Source organism: Chiloscyllium plagiosum, unplaced genomic scaffold, assembly GCF_037043375.1.
Source record: "Chiloscyllium plagiosum isolate Xiang-an unplaced genomic scaffold, Cpla_swu_hap1 HiC_scaffold_2, whole genome shotgun sequence".
In the NCBI taxonomy this organism is placed as follows: Eukaryota; Metazoa; Chordata; class Chondrichthyes; order Orectolobiformes; family Hemiscylliidae; genus Chiloscyllium; species Chiloscyllium plagiosum.
This window is the reverse complement of record NW_028270140.1, coordinates 36,756,662-36,777,165: the sequence shown is the minus strand read 5'-3', so window position 1 is coordinate 36,777,165 and position 20,504 is coordinate 36,756,662. Positions and strand designations below refer to the sequence as shown.

The window sequence follows — 20,504 nt, the reverse complement described above, 5'->3', positions numbered from 1 at the left end:
TTTGATCAGTATTTAGAATTGGTTATCAAGATGACTATACAAGGTGTGACATGCATTTGGACAAATCTGTTAATGTAACTGTAAAACTATGAAAGGCATATTCTACTTGGCTTACATCAACCTGCATCACAATAAGGATTAGGCCACACAGCCCCTTGAACTTGCTCTGCAATTAAACAAATGGCAGTTGATTGGACTGCAAGCTCAAATTCACATCCCTTCCTATTCTTAACCTTTCAATCCCTTGCTTAACAAGAACTTATCTGCCTCCATCATAAAAACATGAGGCTCTGATTCCCAGTGCTTCAGGTCACACTGTTCAATCAAACTGCCACATACAGGGCATCTGGTAGCATTAGGTTTTTCTTCCAGCACAAGAGACTGAGCCCATGACCTAATAACCACCTATGAGCCTTGAAAGAGATGACAAATAAGGTTGAGAGTTCCAAAGACTCTCAACCCTCAAAAAACTTCAGCTAAATTGGTCTTAAGAGGCCTATTTTTAAACAGCAACCCCTAAATAAAGATTCTCACATAGGACTAAACATCCTCACCAATTTACCCTGTCAAGACACCTCAGGATTTCATATATAAATGAAGTTGCTTCTCACTCAACTCCAATGGAAACAAGCCGACGTACAACTTTTCCAAGTCAACACATTTCAAACATTAGCATACCTTCCCTAAACTGCCTCAAGTATTTGCATTCTTCCTTTAAAAAAGGTGACCAACATTATGCACAGTACTACAGTGGCAGCTGCACCAGTACCCTGCACAAATAGTGGAAAACTTCATTACTTTTGTCGTCAATTCCCCTTGCAATAATACATACTACTGACTTTCCCAATTAATACTCATGCACAAGGCCATTCAGGTGGCTTTGCATCCTCTCTGCTTAGATTTTATTTTGTTCTTCCTGTCAAAATGGAAGCATTCACATTTCCCCCATATCATATGCCATTGGCCACACCTTTGCCCACTTTAAGAAAACCTTTAACTTACCCAAATCTTTCCATAATCTGGTGCCCTCATCACAACTGGTTTTCCTACCGACCTTTATGACATCAGCAATTTGGCAACCATGTGTTTGTTATTTCATTTGTTATAAATAACTGAGGTACCAAACAAATCCGTGTGGATTTTGCCAACCCATTTACACTTGTTCTTTGCATTCTGTTAGAGATGCTTGTTTATTTTCCACCATGACTTTTGCCACCTTATCCAAATCCACGTACAACACATCCATCAGAAAACTCATGCCACTCCACCCAAGAATTCTTGAAGACCAAAGACACCAAGCTAGAAGAGGATGAAATAATGGTCTCCTTTGACATAACAGCCCTGTTCACATCCATCAACATCAACCTGGCCAAAGAAACACTGACTATACTATTAGAAGAACCAAAGATACATACAGAAAACACCAACTTCATCAGCAAGGGCAATATCATCAAGCTAGTGGACCATGCCTTACCACCCAGATAAACCAACGGAACGCTCATGGGATCTCCAATATCAGGATTCTTAGAGGCAGTAATGCAGAGACTCGAACAAAAAAGCTCTGCCAACCATCCAACCCAAACTTTGGGTCCACTATGTGGAAGACACCTTCACCATCACTAAATGAAACAAGTTAGAGGAAACCTTCAAGGCCATCAATAATACCCTTACTATCATGAAATTCACTGAAGAGGAAAACAGCAACAATAAACTGCCATTCCTAAATGTCACAGTACAGCGAACGGCCAATGGGGAGCTTCAAACCAGCATCTACAGGAAACACACAGACCAAATACTGAACTACAGAAGCAATCATTCCAACATCCACAAACAGAGCTGCATTCGAACACTATTTCAATGAGCCACCACACACTACAGCACAGAGGAACTACGAAGAGCAGAGGAAAATCACCTATACAGCGTATTCAAAGAGAACAGGTACCCAATGAAAACAGTCCACCAGTTTCTCAGCAACAAATCCAAACAAGCAGACAAAACACTTCCAGAAACTCTAGCCACTCTCCCCGACATCAAAGGCATCTTGGAAATTACTGCTGGACTACTCAGAACTCCGATTCATGGTAGCCCACAAACCCACCAACACACAAAAACAGCAGCTAATGAACTTGAAAAGACCCTATACAGAAAACTAATATAATTTACAGAATGCCTTGCAAGAACTGTACAAACACTACATTGGACAAACAGGCAGAAAACTAGCCACCAGGATACATGAACATCAAGTAGCCACAAAAAGACATGACCCACTCTCACTAGTATCCTTCCATACAATAAGGATGGATACCACTTCGACTGGGACAACACAACCACCCGAGGACAAGCCAAAGAGACAAGCACAAGAATTCCGAGAAGCAGGACATTCCAACCGGAACTCTCAATAAACACATTGACTTGGATCCTATCTACCACTCCTGAAGAACAGGAAATTACATTGCAGGAAGTTACATCACCAACCCAAGGAAACCAGAACACAAAAGTGGGCTTAGTGATGTTTCATCACCATACTAGGCAACATCTGAAAACAAGCTGAAAATGTGTTGCTGGAAAAGCACAGGTCAGGCAGCATCCAAGGAACAGGAGAATTGATGTTTCGGGCATGAGCCCTTCTTCAGGAATCTGAAAACAAACCTTCCAGCTCAGCAAGCAAACCTACATCTACATCCATTAGAACAGATGTCACCTCAAAGTAGTCCAATAAATTGATCAAACAGGACTTCTGCTTCAAAAAGCAGTATGGTAACTCTGTTCAATTACTTTTAAAAAATGTGTCCTAAAAAAAGTGTTGGCAAAATTTTTAAAATTAAGTTTTTAAAAATTGGAACTTTGAAGGTAAAACCTCTGTGCAACAAATCTTCATTAGCCATTTCCTGAGTTATCAGCACACTTGAGATTAAAACTTGGCATGGGATTTGAACTCAAGCATACTATCAGAGAAATAGCTGAAGATAATTTGTAGCATATAATATAGAAGAGGGCTCTTGTGCTGCAGTCGTGGTATCCCTACCTGTGGGCCAGAAGCCCCAGATTCAAGTCCTACCTGCTCCAGAGGTCTGTACTAATATCTCTGAACAGTTTTGCATCAACTGATCTACAGAAACATTAAACAAATTTTCAAGTGAGCTCTGAACAAGCTTCCAGCACAGACATAAAACATTTGCATTAAGGTAGCATCTTTCAGAGCATTGGTGGGTTTGGGGAAGGGTAGAAACAAAAACACTATCAATGCAGTGTAGTTAACTAGAAGGCATCAGGTTCGCCATTTTGCTCAGAGAAGCTCATGAACAGCATGCTTTCTATAGCTGATTCACATTAAGTCAAAAGGATTTCAAGGCACACCACTCAGTATCAAACAGATGCCAGTTGCCATTTCATTGGCAGGCAGACTGGGGTGAAAATGAAGTGAGCACGAAGTTTCCAAAAAGTTTGGAGGTGGGGCATTATCAAGAGTTCAAAAGCAGCCAGATGGCATATTAAGTGGCTGTATTTGAACATGTTGCATAAGAGATTGGAAATATCTACATCACAGGATCATCTCTGGTCAACTGATGAAAGATAGTGAGAAACTGTGCTTTCAAGTACACTGGTGCACACTCACTAATTTGCATATATTTCCTAACTTCCAAAATTTGGCAAGTATCCTACACAGCCAAACAATAAGATTAAATAACTTAATTCAAATCAAATTGATGGCTTGAAAGTAGGATCCCAGCCTGGAAACCAACACAGCTAACAACCAATATAGAGTTGCAGTAAAGGACTAGAGGATAGCCCCAAATAACTAAACCATGACATACAAAACAGCAGCCCAACAATTTTAAACATTGTACGGAAGTGAAAAATATAGCACTTATGGAAGCTGCCAATCAGCAAGCATTCTGCCACCTCTGCACTTTTTCAAATTCATTTCACAGCATGTCTCAAATATAACAGCTGATATTCCTGTAGGTGTCGAGATCCTAAGTAACAAACACATTCAAAACAGTTCAATTGCTACATATAGTTCGAGACTAATGGGAGGAGTGAATGAAATTTAGTTTTATCATAATGCCATAATTTATGAATTATGAACTTAATTGAATTTAACATTGAGCCTCATGAAAATTGTGTGCAATGAACTAAAGCTCTGTTGTTTCTCAGCATGAGCCATACAGCAGTCGGCTCAAGTGTCACAATTAAGCTGACTTATTAAAAAAGGGAGACAGGCTTCATTCAGTATGATAGAAAACAAGTTTTCAGGAATTACAAAAAGTATCGCATAGAGGTGTTATTCTTGATTTAAAAATGTCAAGTCCAAATACAAGTCAACCATTGAGATAACAAAGCAATATGAAGATAGGAGAATTTGATTTATTCCTCTGATCAATAGCTATTTTTAGAAATCAACCTGTTCAGCCACGGCATACCACTGGAGCAGGTGGAAGGTGAACTCTGACATTCTAGGCAAGAGGAGTCCCAAGTGCCCTGTTTAATGCTTTCCTCAACCAGAAAGAGGGAACAACTGATCATTAAATTTTATTATGTCCTGATCACAAAATGGGCATCATGTTATTATGTTGTCTGACTTCCATACAATCAATGCATTTCAAATCAAGTCATTTGTGAAATATAGTATACTCATTCATTGATAAAATAAGGCTCAAACCAACAGTAAGCATTTTTGCCTAAGCAATAAGCTGGCAGTTATTGCAACTTTGCCTTGGCAAGGATGCCCATGACCAAAGGAACTAGGAATTGAGAGAAGGTTGAAGTATAGAAATCAGAGAGGGCGTTAATGATATTTGAACAAGTTAGCATTGAGGAGATGTAATAGTGGCAATTTCAAATGTCTTGCAAGTGTCAGGCCCAAATGAAGTGTGTCCCAGGTTACCATGGGAGGCAAGGAGGAGACTGCAACAATCTGGCCGTTAATCCTCTGGCACCTCTACTGTAGCCAGACAATGTGAAAACTAGACGATAGTTAATATGGTAGAGATACAATAGGAAACTACAGATCAGAAAGTGTCCAAATCAGTGGTAGGAAACTAATGGAAATAATTCTGAGGGACAGAATTAATTTCTATTCAAAAGAAGCGAGAATAGTCAGCATGGTTTAGTCAGGGAAAATCATGTCTAACAAATTGGATTGAATTTCCCAAGCAGTAATTAGGTGTAGAGAAGAGGGTAGCACAGTTGATGTAGCTTATGTAGACTTCAGTAGAGTTTTTTTTAGCAAGTTCTTACATGGCAGACTTAAAAAGCTAAGAGCCTATGGGTTCCATGACAATTTGGACCCAAAATTGATTTGGTGGCATGAAGGGGGTGTGCGTGCGTGTGTCTGGAAGCATGCAGCCAGTGATGTACCAGAGTTTGGTGCTGGAACTTTATTGTTTACAGTGTATGTTAGTAATCTTGATATAGGTACAATCAATAAACTTGCAGAGGATGCAAATTGGGGTGTTGTGGTAAATAGTGAGGAGGAAAGCCTCAGATTACAGGAATACATAGGTTGTATGGATAATGGCAAATTGAATTGAATACTGAAAAGAGAGGTTGATGCAGTTTGGGAGGACCAACAAGACAAGGGAATACATGATAAATGGCAGGACCAGGCAAAGTATAAAAAATAAATAAAATTAAAGGAACCTTGGTGTGTAAGTCCATAGATCAGTGAAAGCAACAGGACAGGGAGACAAAAGTGATTAGTACAGCATGCCAGGATACTTATCTTTATTAGCCAAAGCACTGCATACAAAGAAGATGATCATGGAGTCTTTATAGAATGTTAGGCAGGCCACTGGAGTTGTGCACAGCTCAGATTGCCACTCTAGAAGTGATGTGTATAACAAGAGGGGGTGGAGAAGAGACTTACTAAGATGTTGCCAGGGTTCAGCGTTTTAGCTTTGAATAGACTAGATACATTGGGATTATTTCCTTAGAGCAGAAAATGGATGGAGGCACTGATTGAAGTGCACAAAGTCTGAAGGTCATTGATTGGGAAGATCAGGAGAAACCTTTCCCTTGAAAAAGAGGGATCAATAACCTGGGGCACAGGTAAGATAAACAGCAGGAAGTTGGAGTGGAGATTGAGAGAGTTGATAGGATTCTTCCCCATCCCCACCCAGAGCAGCTTTTTGGGGGTGCCATCTGAAACCCACTAACTACTAAATGAAAACTAGTACAAACAGGAACCCAGGATATTTTATCTTTTAGATTATCAACTCAAACTCTATAGCCTACCAGGTTAGGGCCTGGTGCTTGAAAATGGGATTAGAACAGGCACATGCTTGACAACTACTATGGACACAATGGGACAAAGGACCTCTTTCCATGAGATAGAACAGACGGAGGTGATGATTGTGCATTAATTAAGGGATAATCGAGACAGCTTGACTAAGTTGTTACACAGTTTTGTGATTAAAGTTGAAATAAAACAAATTAGGAAAGTATTGCCTGGACTCTAACCAACTTTTAACCTGACATTTAACACATTTCATTTGTTTGCTGCAACACGCAGCAAGATGTACTACTGACAACCGTGCTCAAAAGACAAACTCAATGCTCATATCACATTATCCCTCATGATGCTGAATATTAATTACCTAAGTTTTACCTAAAATGCAAAGTTACAAGCAAACCAAGCCGCAATCTAATTATACATTAAATCTACTGACTTCTCAAATTCATGTAGTTTGAAAGCCAAATTCAAGAAGTAAAAACCGTCCACTGCCATGAGTTTTCACTTCTGCATTCCCTGCCCACAGCTTATCACCATTCGAAGAAACATGAAAAGTTGTGAGCTAGTAAAAATAGCAGTGGAAAAAGTAATCACAGTCTATTTGCACATCACAACATTGCTGTCTTCCACGTGTATCCATCATTCAAATAAGAATTTCAATAATGAAAAAAAATTGGGCAACCAAACAGAAAAACAAGTGAAAGTGCCAAAATTAGGAGTGCTCTCTCAAATTAGTCAAGCAACAGCCTGATAAGTCATACTCACTGATATCACACCTTAATGTTCCAGAAAGGAAACTGTATACCTGACTATGCCCTGCTCCACCAGAACAGTCCAAGCAGAGGGATACACAGTCAGGTGAGAATTGCCCTGGAAGTCCTTAATCCTGACGAGAGCATACACTTCACGCCATCAGGTCAAACATGGGTAAGGAAAGCTCCTGATTACCACATATGCCCCCACAAAAGCAGAAGTCAGTACCCCTTGTTAAATACCACTGAGGAAGCAGAGGTAATGGCAAGAGCACATAATGTACTCTAGATGGAGGAATTCAACTATCCAGAGTGGCTCACTAGTACTACTTAAAGCTGGTCTAGTTTTATAAGACAAGGACTGTTCGACTGGTCTGAGACAGAGATCCAACTAAAAGGAACAACAATTTGACAGCATCCTCAGCAGCATGCTTTGCCATAGATGCCTCTGACCATGACTATAACTGCAAGCATGAACACCAGAGCCCCTGGGGTAATAGTGTTCCATCTTCATATTGTCTCGTGGCACTAACGCCATGCTAAATGGCAAGTATGAGAACAGATCTAGTAACCCAAGACTGGACATCCTGAGTGCAGTGTGCATCAGCAGAACTGTACGCCAGAATCTGCAACCTCAATGGGTGGCATAGCCCCTAGTCTATTATTACCAATAAGGCAGGAGATTAACCCAGGTTCAATCAACAGTGTAGGAGGAAATGCCAGACCAACAGTATGCACATCTAAAAATGAAGTGAGGTTCTTTTATGGTAGGAGAGAGAGGTCGGCAAAGTTTTTCCATAAATGAAAAGATGTTGCAAAATGTCAACATACAAGGAAGCTAGATCATTGATTAAGTCATTGAAGACAAGTATGTCCAGCAAGACAATATGAATGCAAATGGAATGCTAGGCTTTATCACAAACTGGATGGAATGAGTATGTGTCTTCATTCAATTGTACAGAAACTGGATTAGATTGCACGTGCAGTGTGCAGGAGTACTCATCAGCGGCCCAGTGGTTCGCACTGCTGCCTCACAGCACCAGGGTCCCAGGTTAGATTCCAGCCTCGGGTGGCTGTCTGTGTGGAGTTTGCACACTCTCCCCATGTCTGCATGGGTTTCCTCCGGCTGCTCTGGTTTCCTCCCACAATCCAAAGATGTGGGACTTGGTGAATTGGCCATGCTAAATTGCCCATAATGTTAGGTGCATTAGTTAGAGGGAGATGCGTCTGGGTGGGCTACTCTTCAGAGGGTTGGTGTGGACTGGTTGGGCTGAAGGGCCTGTTTCCACACTGTTGGGAATCTAATCTAATCCTTCTGAGCTGATCAGTCTACCGACCTGGCCATATCACAGAATAAACTATGTGCGGCACGGTGGCATTGTGGTTAGCACTGTTGCCTCACAGCGCCAGAGACCCGGGTTCAATTCCCGTCTCAGGTGACTGACTGTGTGGAGTTTGCACATTCTCCCAGATGTCACGTGGGTTTCCTCCGGGTGCTCCGGTTTCCTCCCACAGTCCAAAAATGTGCAGGTTAGGTGGATTGGTCATGCTAAATTGCCCATAGTTTTAGGTGAAGGGGTAAAATGTAGGGGAATGGGTTTGGGTGGGTCGTGCTTCGGCGGGTCGGTGTGGACTTGTTGGGCCGAAGGGCCTGTCTCCACACGGAGTAATCTAATCTTACCTCAAGGATATTATCCCATTGAGGCAGTGCAATGAAGTTTCACCAGAACTGTTCCTGAGATGGCAGGACTGTCTTATGACATGACTGGAGAAATTGGGCCTGTATTCACTACAGTTTAGATGAATGAGGGGATTTCATTGAAACCTATAAAATACAAAAAGTCTTAGACAAGGTAGAGACATAAGATTATTCTCCTGTTTTGGCAGTCTAGAAATAGAGTGTACAACTTGAAAATGCTGCTATTTTGAACATGAGAATAAATTTTATTTTCGCAAAAAGGTCTTTGGAATTCTCTACCAGAGAGCTTTATAACCTCAGTTTTTGAGCATGTTTAAAGTTGAGATTATAGCAGATTACCAATATCACATGTTATGGAGATAGTGTTGGTATAAGGCATTGAAGTGTTTGATCAGATATGGAGATGGTTGAATTGTCTACTCCTGTTCCTACTGCTCCCACCTTATATTTTTTTGCCCAGTCTTAAGCTTCTATGCACTGGTCAGTTATGTAGCTGTTCTGATTTCCCTTGGCTTATGGGTTCATTTCTCTGGTTAATATTCATCTGAGCCTCACATGAAAATCCATTTTATGCTAATCCTAAACTTTGTTCAACTCTCAAACACAATCTGCTACTTATCCATTCACATTTCTTGATGTTGCTCAACTCCAAACTTTACATTTTCATCATGTTCGACACGTGTTTTGTTGTTGAACCAAACATTACTGGAAGAGATATGTACAGGTTCTGGATATCTGGTTTCTGCTAATTTGCTCAGATCAATTCTTAGCTGCTATTCAATTCCTGCAACAATTAATTTGCTCATGCCAAAACCTATAGACAAGGTGGCAACATTAGCTGCAAATCACCTCCATGGCTGAACACTGCATTGCCAGTTACAATTAAATCATTTCATGTTTCAGACAGTTACATTCACTATTTTCTAAATAATTTCAAAAGACATTGCTTAGTAGAAGTATGCTACTAGACATTTTGCTTTAAGAAAACTACCTTCCTCACCAAATAAACCTTCCTCACCAATTTCAAAGTTGAAGCTTAAATATTAAATAAATGCTTAAGTTGACAGCATGCTTTCACATCTCCCATTATCTCCAATGATGTTGACATTCATAGCTCCATCTTTTGCTGAACCGCAAACTAATTTAGTCTTCAAAATGAAAGCACAAAACTAATCAATCATTCACTCAAAGCTTTAGACTGAGGAGAAGGCAAGACTTGAGATTATAGTGCACTTTTGGAATCAAACATAACGGTACCATATTAGCCAACCTCCAACCTTCCAGCACCTCACGTGTGACTATCAATATCTCAGCAAGGGGCCCAGTAATCACTTCTCTAGCTTCCCAGAGTTCTAATGGTACACCTGATCAGGTCCTGGGGATTTATCCACCTTTACATGTTTCAAGACATCCAGCATTTCCTCCTCTGTAATTTGGACATTTTTCAAGATGTCAACATCTATTTCTCTACATTCAATATCTTCCATTTCCTTCTTCACAGTAAATACTGATGCAAAGTTTTTTTAGTATCTCCCCCATCTCCTGTGGCTCCACACAAAGGCTGCCTTGCCGATCTTTGAGGGGCCCTATTCTCTCCCGAGTTACCCTTTTGTCCTTAATGCATTTGTAAAAACTCTGGATTCTCCTTAATCCTATTTGCCAAAAGCTCTCATGTCCCTTTTTTGGCCTCCTACTTCCTTTATACCCTAAGGATTCACTCGATCATTCCTGCCTATACCTGACATGGGTTCCTTCTTTTTCTTAACCAAACCCACAATTTCTCTAGAAATCCATCATTCCCCTACACCTACCAGCCTTTCCTTTCACCCTAACAGGAATATACTGTCTCTGGTTCTCATTTCTGAAGGCTTCCCATTTTTCAGCCATCCCTTTGCCTGCGAACATCTGCCCCCAATCAGCTTGCCGAATACAGTCAAAATTAGCCTTCCTCCAATTTAGAACTTCAACCTTTAGATCTGGTCTATCCTTTTCCATCAGTATTTAAAAATCTAAAAATTATGGTCACTGGCCCCAAAGTGCTCCCCCACTGCCACCTCAGTCACCTGCCCTGCCTTATTTACCAAGAGTAGGTCAAGTTTTGAACCTTCTTTAGGAGGTACATCCACATATTGAATCAGAAAATCTTCTTGTACACACATATTCCTCTCCATCTCAACCCTTAACACTATGGCAGACCCAGTCTAAGTTAAAATCCCCTATTATTCCTACTGATAACAGATCTCCTTACAAATTTGTTTCTCAATTTCCCTGACTGTTAGGGGGTCTTAAATATAATCCCAATAAGGTGATCATCTCTTTCTCATTTCAGTTCCACCCAAATAATTTCCCTGGATGCATTTCTGGGAACATCCTCCCTCAGTACAGCTGTAATACTATTCTTTATCAAAAAAACACCACTCACCTCTTCTCTTACCTCCCTTTCTGTCCTTCCTGTAGGATTCGTATTCTGGAACATAAAGCTGCCAGTCCCATCCATCCCTGAGCCATGTTTCTGTATTTGTTAGAATATCCCAGTCCCATGTTCCTAACCATGCCCTGAGTTCATCTGCCTTAGTTGGGATATCTGGTTGGCATTGATGAGTTGGATCAAAGGGTTTGTTTCGATGCTGTACATCTCTATGACTATTTCAAAAGGACTTAACAGCCAATAAAAAAAAAGTGTAGTCATTGCTATAATGTAGGAAATAAGAACAGCAGTTTGGACTCAGCAAGCTCCAGAAACAAAAATGGGGCAGTAACTAGATCCCAGATCTGTTGTATTTTTGCAATGTTGACAGAGGGATAAACATAGACCCTGGTGACTATCAGAATCATGTGTATTCCAGTACAGAAGCACAGGAGTAGTGAAAAGTTTTTTTTACAGTGGCTACCTTCTAATGGTAGCATCTTAGGTACAAATCTTGGATACAAAAAAAAGGAATAAAAAGGGAAAGTAGTAGCATTAGTGTCTAAAAACTAGGTTAGAAATAAGATAGTTATTACATAGTTAAATGGAGTTCCCTACTTTTCTTCAGAATGGTGGTATGGGATTATTTTTACCCATGGTGGCAAATGGAATCTCAGTTTTACATGCCATTCAAGTGACAGTACATTTGGTAGTGCATCTATTCTGTAGTACTATACTGGAATGCTCGTCTAGATCAGTCTCCAGTAGTGGAGTCAAAGACAAGAGGGAAAAAAATTAATAGGGTTATTTCAATCTCCTGCCCATCACAGGAATGTGTGCTACACAAGAATAACAGAACGAGTCCTACCAGCAGTTCCCAGCAATGTTAAAATTTGAATTTTTAGCTACTCCCCTCTAAATTTGAAGATAAGTAACCCATGGAGACATGTTCTGCTAGATCTTTAAGCTTGTCTTTAAATAATTTAAATTCAGCACCAGATTGAAGTGCTGCCCTAAAGATAGTACTCTCATTCCTTTAGTCACTGAACGTGATCAGATTGTGAAACAGTGTCTTCCCTATCTTTCTTCAACTCACTGGCTGCTTGAAATAAATGCTCCCAGCTTCTAATAGCTCAAATTATTATACATTATAGCTGCCTATCACACTTAAGTTAAAGTTTTTATTAAAGCTACCCAATTTATCCAACATCTTGCAATCCTTTTCTCTTCATTACCTCTAATTTCCTTGATTCAGTTACTACTAAATCAGTTTCCACCATCTCCCAGACAAAGCATTCAAAATGAATTGCTGGGTATTAGAAGTTTCAAAAGACTTCAAATTTCAGAGACAAACCATATACAGGAGAACAAAAATGATGGTACCAGACCTGTTACTGGCAATGTTTGGATTTGCCATTTGAATTATAATCTCTTCAGAGAATAAATGGCTCAAAATTTAATGGCAGGGTCTTGCATTGGAATTGCTGTGAACTAATTTGCTGGAAATTTAGACAGCGAGCAGTGATGTCACCTTCAATTTGGGAGCTGGCAAATGATGGGATGCCATTGTTCAAAAGATTTAATCAAAAACCTATTTACTGAAAATCTGTTGCACGATACTAACAAAAAATTGAGACATCATTGGTTGTAACCACCTCATTTGCTATGCCTGGAGTTCCCTGGTTTATTCCTCCACCCTTTGGGCTAATACAGTGAGCACTTATACAGCACTATAACACTGCAATGTCAGTTGTGCCTCAGTTAGTTGGGACTGTTTTTCAGTTCCACTTGAGGGCAAAAAACAATCACCACCAAGGTTGGCACAGCTAGTGTAGTGCTGAGAGCACGCACCATTGAGAAATGGAGGCTTTGACAAGATATTGAAAAGATCATTATCTGCTTTCAAGTTTAAAAAGATTCAATGACAATGAACTTAAGCATGGTGCCCTGAACAAAATCTCAGCCACCACAAAAATCTGATCATCAAATGGCCGCTTGCTGCACACAAAATGTTTTCTACATTACAACAGCAATTACCTTGCGAAAAAAACCTTGAGTGTGAAGCACTTCAGTCTTCTATCAGCCAAGGAAGGTAGGTGTTGTTTCCTTTGCAGGGCAAGTAAATTCTTGTTTTCAAGTCCCAAGTCACAAAGCAACATATCATATTCCCACTCTGCTGGATCAGACATCATGCTAGTGTAAACATGTTAGACATTCACCATAAATTAGAAACAGAAACTGCCTTGCAGTTAAAAAAATTCAGGCACATTACAACTCCTACTCCAATAGCACAAAATGTTCTTTTTTCCAAACAAATTAAAAAGCCTTTGACTCAAAAGAATATTATGGACATCAAGCAATGCCCAAAACATGATCAGTTACATTCAAAGACAGCTCGACTCAGAACCATGTTTACATCCCATTTTATGATGAGTGCCTACTCAACAGTATAGACCAGATTCAAAGAGCATCAGCAGATTTATTCAGAACCAGATCCCAATCACAAACTTGATTGGACTCTAATCCAACCGGTGACTAATTAGGAGTGACTTAGTCCACAAATTTGGTCCCTATTTAATGACAGCCCAGATTTAGCTGAACATCGCATCACAATGCATCACCTTGCAGACCATTCCTCTCCTCCTTCATCTCAGTTTGCCTTGCAAGTTGATAAGAGGGGTCAAAGCATCTGCAACTGGAGTCCCTGAGATATTAAAGGGTTAATTTGTTCTGCTCTGCAGGAAACTGGATGTCCCAAGGCTAGAGTGGCAAGTCTCTGTCTTACAGGTAGAATGTAAGGAATTTACATTGCTCTGAATGGCAAAGGATAGCAATGTGCATGGCCATTTCCTAGTTATTCAGAGTAATAGAAGTACATCATACCCAGAAATAAATAAGAACATTGCAATTAAAATTCTGACTACTCCTTGAAGTTAACAAAATGATTCACAACAGATCTGATCATTAAGGGATGATTTACATGACGTTATTTCTGGAAATGATAAGATCACATTGTGTACAGTGGCACATGACTGTGGGGGGAATGGCTGGGGGGTCATCTTGTGGGCGTTATTGATTGTAACAGGAAACTCTTGTCCTGTATAAAGGAAAAACTGTCCCTCTGTTCAGAGAGAGATCCCTTGACATGACTGCGAAGATGTTCGGGTTCCTCCACAGCTTGTGCTTAATAAATTTTGGCTGTTGACAGAAGTTGGCATGTTGCAGTTGCAACAAGGGTGTATGAATCTCAAAAAACCTAACACCTCTAATTGTTTTGCAGGGTGGAAAGAACATTTCTTGCACTTCCTTCCCCAATCCCCACTTTAATTTTAGAATTTTTCTACAATGCTTTCAATTTTAAATGAAAAATTCACCCCATTTTGAAGATATTGACCGGGCACGCCCAGAACACAGCACAAAGCCACAAAAGCCAAGGGACTACTGGAAACAGCTCAGTTCATTCAAGAGTTCACATGGATTTCTCCTGGGAGACTTGGCAGATTGAGCCTGTCACTACATCAATTGTGACAATTCAGGTTTGTATTTTCCACTAAAGTCACCTACCAGCAGCAAGTTCAGATTTCCTACAACTTACTAAATTAAGTGATGTAATTTGGCAAACATTAAAGCTGTTGTCAACGTTTCCTTTAAGTGTCATTTCCGTGCCTGGATAACATGCCCAAGAATTTTCCTACAACACAGACAACCTTGCACATGCTAAGACGAGTCATTCCGTTCAGCCCACCACTTAGGCCAACTAACAAAACAACACTAATTCCACTTTACCCACATTTGATCCATAGCCTACAATTACTTAGCATTTTAAGTATTAATTCAAAAGCCTTTTAAGTGTTGCAAGAGAAATTGCCTCCACCGCCCTCTCAGGCAACAAGTTCCATGTTTAGTCTGGGTGAAAAAACTTTCAGATGGTCTGTAAATCCACTTGTGCACTTTAAACATTATGCCCTCTGATCCTCAGCATATCTGCCATGGGGAAACAATTCATGATCTACTGTCTATGCCTCAAAATCATATGCTCCCTCAGCTTCCTCTGCTCCAAAAGAAAATAAATCCAATCAAGTGGATAAATCCCCAAGACCTGATCATGTGGATGCCAGAACTCTGTGGAAGCTAAGGAAGTGATTGCTGGGCCTCTTGCTGAGATATTTGTATCATCAATAGTCACAGGTGAGGTGCTGGAAGACTGGAGGTTAGTTAACATGGTGCCAATGTTTAAGAAGGGTGGTAAGGACAAGCCAGGGAACTATAGACCAGTGAGCCTGACCTCAGTGGTGGGCAAGTTGTTGGAGGAAATCCTGAGGGACAGGCTGTACATGTATTTGGAGAGGCAAGGACTGATTCGGGATAGTCAACATGGCTTTGTGCATGGGAAATCATGTCTCATGAACTTGATTGAGTTTTTTGAAGTAACAAAGATGATTGATGAGGGTAGAGCAGTAGATGTGATCTATATGGACTTAAGTAAGGCATTTGACAAGGTTCCCCATGGGAGACTGGCGAGCAAGGTTAGATCTCATGGAATACAGGGAGAACTAGCCATTTGGATACAGAACTGGCTCAAAGGTAGAAGACAGAGGGTGGTGGTGGAGGGTTGTTTTTCAGACTGGAGGCCTGTGACCAGTGGAGTGCCACAAGGATTGGTGCTGGGCCCTCTACTTTTTGTCATTTACATAAATGATTTGGATGCACGCATTAGTATATAGTATATAGGTTTGCAGATGACACCAAAATTGGAAGTGTAGTGGACAGCAAAGGTGGTTACCTCAGATTACAACAGGATCCTGATCAGATGGGTCAATGTGCTGAGAAGTGGCAGATGGGGTTTAATTTAGATATCGGAGGTGCTGCATTTTAGGAAAGCAAAGTCTTAGCAGGGCATAGACACTTAATGGAAAGATCCGAGGGAGTGTTGCTGAACAGAGACCTTGGAGTGCAGATTCATAGCTCCTTGGAAGTAGAGTCGCAAGTAGATAGGATAGTGAAGGCAATGTGGTATGCTTCCCTTTAGATCAGATGATTAAATTTCCTACAGTGTGGAAACAGGCCCTTCAGCCCAACAAGTCCACACCGACCCTCTGAAGAGCAACCCACCCAGACCCATTCCCCTCCATTTACCTCTGACTAATCCACCCAATACTATGGGCAATTTAGCATGGCCAAATTACCTGACCTGCACATCTTTGGACAGTGGGAGGAAACTGGAGCACCCAGAGGAAACCCACGCAGACAGGGAGAATGTCTGTGTGGAGTTGGCACAGTCACCCAAGGCTGGAATCGAACCCGGGACCCTGGTGCTGCGAGTCAGCAGTGCTAACCACTGAGCCACCATGCTGACCTCTATTGGTCAAAGTACTGAGTACAGGAGTTCGGAGGTCATATTGTGGTTGTTCAGGACATTGGTTAGGCCGTTGTTGGAATATTACATACAATTCTGGTCTCCTTCCTATCAGAAAGATGCTGTGAAACTTGGAAGGGTTCAGAAAAGATTTACAAGGATGTTGCCAGGGTTGGAGGATTTGAGCTATAGGGAGAGGATGAATATGCTAGGGCTGTTTTCCCTGGAATGGAGGCTGAGGGGTGACATCATAGAGGTTTACAAAATCATGAGGGGCATGGATAGGATAAACAGACAAAGTCTTTTCCCTGGGGTGGGGGAGTCCAGGACTAGAGGGCATAGGTTTAGGGTGAGGGAGGGAAAGATATAAAGAGACCTAAGAGATAACTTTTTCACTCAGAGAATAGTACATGTATGGAATGACCTGCCAGAAGGAGTGGTGGAGGCTAGTACAATTACAACATTTAAAAGGCATTTGGATTGAGTATATGAATAGAAAGGGTTTAGAGGGATATGGGCCAGGTGCTGGCAGGTGGGACTAGATTGGGATGGGATATCTGGTCGGCATGGACGAGTTGGACCGAAGGGTCTGTTTCTGTGCTGTACATCTCTATAACTCGGACTCTATCCAGTCTCTCCCCCAACAGACTTTTCATCTCAGGCAACATTGTTTTCCTCAGCACAATTTCCAATGCAATTATGTCCCTCTGGCAAACAGAACTGCACGGAGTATTCCAACTCTAGCATTAACAAATGTTTTATCAAGTTGTAAGGAGACTTCCTTGCTCCTACATTCTACACCCCAGCTAATGAAGGCAAACATCCTGTATTCCTTCACCACTCCTTGGTGACACCATCAGGGATCTATGACTTGTACTCCAAGGTTCCTTTGTTTCTTAGTACTGGCTAAGAACATTGTTGTGTATCCTTCCCTTATTAGAACACTCAAAATTTCACACTTACAATAAAGTTTCATTTTGCCATTGCTCGGCCCAATTTACCAGCTGATCAATACCAGCCTATAGCCATAGACCATCCTCCTCTCTGTCAACAACATTGTGTGCCATCTGCGAACTTATTCAATATACCTTCTTTATTCACATTCAAGCAGAGTGAATAACAAGGGAACCAGTCCCTATGGTGCACTGATGGTTATAGGCTTCCAATCACAAAAACATTTCCCCCCCCTATCCCCCCACACCACCACCATCCTTTGCCTATTTGCAAGCCAATTTTGAATCCAGTTTACAAATTTGCCTTGGATCCCATGGGCTCTGACCTTTTGGATCAGCCTTCCATGTAGTACCTTGTCAAAGACCTTACTGAAGTCTAGGTAAACCACATCAACTGCACTAAAATATATTTAAGTCACCTTTCCAAAAAGTTCAGTTTGTCAGACAGTATCTCCCTGGAACATGTTAATGCCTACTATTTAACAGTTGGGACTGCCCTGGCTGAAGGAGACGTAAAAATGGCTGCCTGCAAGTTTTGGTTGACATAATTTAGAGAACATTTTCAACTGAGGCAGTGGCCTGTTTTGTACAGTATTAAGGTAAACCATAAGTTAGGACAACTGTAGTTTCATAGAATATATTCAAGATAACAAGATTAAGTTAGCACACAGAGGGTCTTACAATGAGTACACAAAGGGTCCTGTTGCAAACATGCAGCTGTTTATACAGAGACAGCTGGAAAAGAACACCCTCGAGTATGGTGACAGGAGAATTCCACACCTAGCTGATTAAAAGTCTGAGATTCTCCACAAGATAAAAAGGGGCAGTTAAGATTTCTAGACATTCAAAATCTAGAACTATGATTATACATAAACCGTAAGACATAGGAGCGGAAGTAAGGCCATTCGGCCCATCGAGTCCACTCCGCCATTCAATCAAGGCTGATGGGCATTTCAACTCCACTTACCCGCATTCTCCCTGTAGCCCTTAATTCCTTGTGACATCAAGAATTTATCAATTTCTGCCTTGAAGACATTTAGCGTCCCAGCCTCCACTGCACTCTGTGGCAACGAATTCCACAGGCCCACCACTCTGGCTGAAGAAATGTCTCCGCATTTCTGTTCTGAATTTACCCCCTCTAATTCTAAGGCTGTGTCCACTGGTCCTAGTCTCCTCGCCTAACGGAAACAATCTCCTAGCGTCCACCCTCTCCAAGCCATGTATTATCTTGTAAGTTTCTATTAGATCTCCCCTTAATCTTCTAAACTCCAATGAATACAATCCCAAACATCTCAGTAAACATTCAAGTGATTTAACCGAATAACTTTGGGGACCACAGCCTTAGACGTTAAAGGTAGGCCCCCACATTGCTAGCAGAGACGATTTAGTTACAGGCACAGATGTCAGCAGTATTGATTTTGTTGAGTAAGATGCTTTGTAAAAGTCCAAGGATAGATGTCTATTTAATATTAAGAGATCAAAAGACTGTGGGCTAACCATTCAGTTGCTCATCATTGACCATGCAATCACACAATTAAACTGATTGAATGCATATCTAATCACGTAATAATACAATTGGTTTAAAAACAAATGTATAAAAAAAAGTTTGTCTTTGCTTTGTTCAGGGAAGCAGCTTCTGGACTCCCACAGATTTCTTCCCACCAGTGTAACATTAATAAACCCTCTGGTGCTGGAAGTGGACTCTGGGTGTCAAGGGATTCTTTTAGCCAGTCTGCCTCAACACTGAACAATCCCTGCCTTCCCAAGTGTTGATTAGAAAAAGAGGGACAGAATTAATGATTTCCCTACCACTGAGACTAACTAGTCTGGAATTCCCTGGCCCATCCCTATTACCCTTCTTGTTTAAAGCAACCAGCTTAGCTTACTTCCAGACACGTCACCTGAAGTATTAATTATGCCCACCAGGGCCCCTACAATTTTCTCCCTTGCATCCCATAGCAGCATGGGATACATCTCATCAGGCCCTGTGGAATTATGCACCTGTATGCCCACTGAAACATCTAATATCTTATTTAGATGTTCTACAATCTCTCAATCCCAACTCAAATCCTCAGCCATAATGCCTTTCTTCATTTATGAATACATAAATGAATATGTATATGAATATTAGAAGAGATATATCCAAGACCTCACCCAAATGCTCTGACTCCACAGTTTGCCCCTTTGGTCTCTAATAGACCCCAAGCTTTCCCTGGTAATTCCTCTTACTCTTAACATACAGCATTTCTTTTGGTAATTAACCAGCACCTATGGGATTTGGAATGTAGAAGTTGATCAAATATTCCAGATAATCAAGTGGTATACAATTGCAGTAAGCCCTGACCAAGCAAAGCTTTGAGACATCACTATCCCTGAAAAAGAATTAAAGAGAACTCCTAAAATCATACTAAAAACCACAGTAAGAAAGAAAAACATAATGCCAGGGGTATAGACATAACTTGGTTTATAGCATAAATACTCAGTACTGGAGGCATACGATTTTTGCCAGTTTATCAGGAGTGTGAGATAAAATAAAGTTTGCTGTATTAATGCCAAAGATTTTGTGATCCCTCTTTGCCCTCCTAATTTCTTTAAGCAACACACTGTACTCTACACTTTTTAAACAGCCTTCCCTATTTTTAAGGGTGTTGTGTTCAACATGTGCAAAGCAGGGCAGGATATACAAACCGAATGGCAAGGACTTGGGGAGTGTTGCTGAACAAAGACATTGGAGTGCAGGTTCATAGTTCTTTGGAAGTGGAGTCGCAGGTAGATAGGATAGTGAAGGCAGCATTTGGTATGCTTGCCTTTATTGGTCAGAAGATTGAATATGTGAGTTGGGAGGTCATATTGCAGCTGTACAGGACACCGATTAGACCACTTTCAGAAAACTGCATGCAATTCTGGTCTCCCTGCTATAGAAAGGATGCTGAGAAACTTGAAAGGGTTCAGAAAAGATTTAAGGATGCTGCCAGGGTGGAGTGTTTGAGCTATGGGGAGAGGCAAATAGACAGGGGCTATTTTCCCCTGGTGTGTTGGAGGCTGAAGGGATTTATAAAATCATGAGAGGCATGGGTAAGGTAAATAGCTGATGTATTTTCT

At 41.0% G+C, this 20,504-nt stretch overlaps 1 protein-coding gene across 10 annotated transcripts in view; it reads right to left on the bottom strand.

Moving 5' to 3' along the window:
* Nucleotides 1-20,504, bottom strand: part of snx30 (sorting nexin family member 30) — a 110,930-nt gene that overhangs the window by 77,091 nt on the left and 13,335 nt on the right. Inside the window, exon 1 of one of the 10 annotated variants that reach the window (XM_087996224.1) lies at nucleotides 13,131-13,211. The exons of the other annotated variants lie outside the window; for them this stretch is intronic. The gene's annotated coding sequence lies outside the window, so the exon portion shown is untranslated. Of the gene's footprint in view, nucleotides 1-13,130; nucleotides 13,212-20,504 lie in introns of those variants that run through there. 10 annotated transcript variants of the gene reach the window in all.